This window comes from Capricornis sumatraensis, chromosome 7 (genome assembly GCF_032405125.1).
Source record: "Capricornis sumatraensis isolate serow.1 chromosome 7, serow.2, whole genome shotgun sequence".
NCBI classification, from domain to species: domain Eukaryota; kingdom Metazoa; phylum Chordata; class Mammalia; order Artiodactyla; family Bovidae; genus Capricornis; species Capricornis sumatraensis.
In genome coordinates this window covers 44,152,278-44,154,555 of record NC_091075.1, presented here as the reverse complement: position 1 = coordinate 44,154,555, position 2,278 = coordinate 44,152,278, and the positions used below count along the sequence as shown (strand labels likewise).

The 2,278-nt window shown below is 38.0% G+C and overlaps 1 pseudogene; it reads right to left on the bottom strand.

Annotated features, from left to right (window-relative positions):
- Positions 1 to 1,086: 1,086 nt before the first annotated feature.
- Positions 1,087 to 1,712, bottom strand: LOC138081736 (large ribosomal subunit protein uL1 pseudogene; annotated as a pseudogene).
- Between the last annotated feature and the right edge of the window lie 566 nt (positions 1,713 to 2,278).

Genomic DNA, 2,278 nt, shown 5'->3' with positions numbered 1-2,278 from the left:
ATGTCCTTATGCAATGGAGAGAGCTAGAAAGATTTTGTTTCTTTAGATAACAAAGCATGTTCTCCAAGTGACTGCTGTGGAAAATTGACTAGAGCATCCGTAGTTGGTCTTGCCCTTTCCTCCTCGTCTTCATTTGTTTCTCTATTATTAAATAATATTTCAGCCCCAGTCAACAAATGATCCAAGTATGAAAACACTCTCAGATTTTGTCTTATGTAAAAACACAAAGCACCTCAAAGCACCTCTTCAAAACTTATTCTTTAGAAATTGTTGAAGAATACTGGGACAATCTATAAATAAGTAGATGAAACATCTTTTTCATTCCAATAGTACTGGAAAAGGTAATGATAACATATTTTTGAAAAGACTGTGCAATGAAGACTAACTATATTTTCAGCAAAGTGAAGCATTATATATGCTAATAAAGACAAAAAGACAAAAACACTTAGCATTTCCCATTGTATTCAGCTGTCTCAGTCAGCCCTAAACATTTTAATGAGTACAGGAAGAGTGTAGTGAAATGAAGTTCTCTGCTTTGTTTTATGCCTACTACTAAACTTTTCAATTACAGAAATGGTCTTTGTAAGGTTTTCTCTGCTGTGTAAACTTATATATCTCAGTGCACAGACTGGCTCCATTGAAACTGGACTGGATGATAAAAAGTAGGAAAATATTTAAAATGCAGAGTATCATTATATTAATATTTTTGTTCAAGAAACACTTATAACAGGGGATTGTATTAAATTCTACATTAGGAAGACAATTCAAAAGTGGAGACCTTAAGTACCATAGAGTCAAATCCTTACTAGGAGGTGAGTTCTCATGGCCTGATTTCATGCCCATAGTCGGAGAGCTAGAATCAAATGTTGCTCAAAATAACAGTAGTTTCAGCTTGAATAGGTACAGCTCACCACACTGCCAACTTGTATCCTACAGAATTGCTTTTTAGTTTTATTTGAAATATTATAATATCAAAAGTTCATGTTTTTCTTCACATTTAAAATTTTTAAACAGTATCATTTTAAGGGTTTTTTTCTTTTTTTTTTTTTTTTTGAGTATAGTTGAGTACGGTTTATTAAGCTGTGTTTAGTACAGATGGTGGGGCTTGCTCATGGTACTCTTAATGTACAAGTCCCTGACGTTCTGATGGCTTTTCTGAGCAATGACATCAGGAAGTTTACAGCTAAGTGGATGTTGTACACAAGCTCATCATCTGTCATCTTCACGTGGCCAACAGCCACTGCCAGACACAGCAGCTTCTTCATCTGGAACTTGATCATGGACTTCAGTTCATCAATTTTGGCCACCATGTTCTCATTGTGGGTCAGCAAGGAACGCAAATTGCCAGCCTTCTTCAGGCCTGGGCCCAGGATTCTTGGGATCTGCTTGATCAGAGACTCTGAAGCCAAAAAGGCATCATAGACCAGTTTCTTGTTCTTACTGAGTTTCTTCAGCACCTCAGTGTCCATGTGGGGGATATCCACAGCCTTGGCCTCATCGCAGTGCTGCTGGTACCCCAAGACGCATACCAAGAACTTGGGGTGGGGAGTGGACTTAAGCCTGACGGTGCCCGAGAAGCATTTGTCCTTCTGAGGGGCATCGTTCTTCTGGCTGATCCATCATCTCCAAAATCGTCCAGCGTTTATGCTGATTCCTGTGCCGACTTCCTGCCATGCCTCATAGAGGGCGCTGCAGGAGACTTTGCTGCTCATGGTTCCTCACACTGCAATAACCGGAAAAGAGCATTTTAAGGTTCTTCTATCAGAGTAAGATTCTTTTTTCACACACATCTCTATCCATACCCACACATACCCATAAAAAATAGTTTATATGTTTTTGTGGGATATTTTTTGTGAAAGTGTTAGTTGCTCAGTCGTGTCCAACTGTTTGTGACCCCATGGACTGTTCCCCACCAGGCTCCTCTGTCCATGGGGATTTTCCAGGCAAGAATACTGAAGTGGGTTGCCATTTCATTCTCCAGGGGATCTTCCAGACCCAGGGATCAAACCCAGGTCTCCTGCATTGCAGGCATATTTTTTATAAGCACATTGCAATAATCTTTGATGACCAAACTTAAAATGTTATTAAAACTGATTTTTAATAATTTAAGAAAATTTAAAAAGTAATATTGATACACTTAACCATTGTTTCCTTACTTTTGATTAATTACATTTTACTGAAAAGATATATTCAACACTTTATTGACAAGGATAAAAAAAAAAGGAAAGAAAGATAAGCAATGGAAAAGGAGGTATTTGTTTTTCGCCAGATCTTTCAG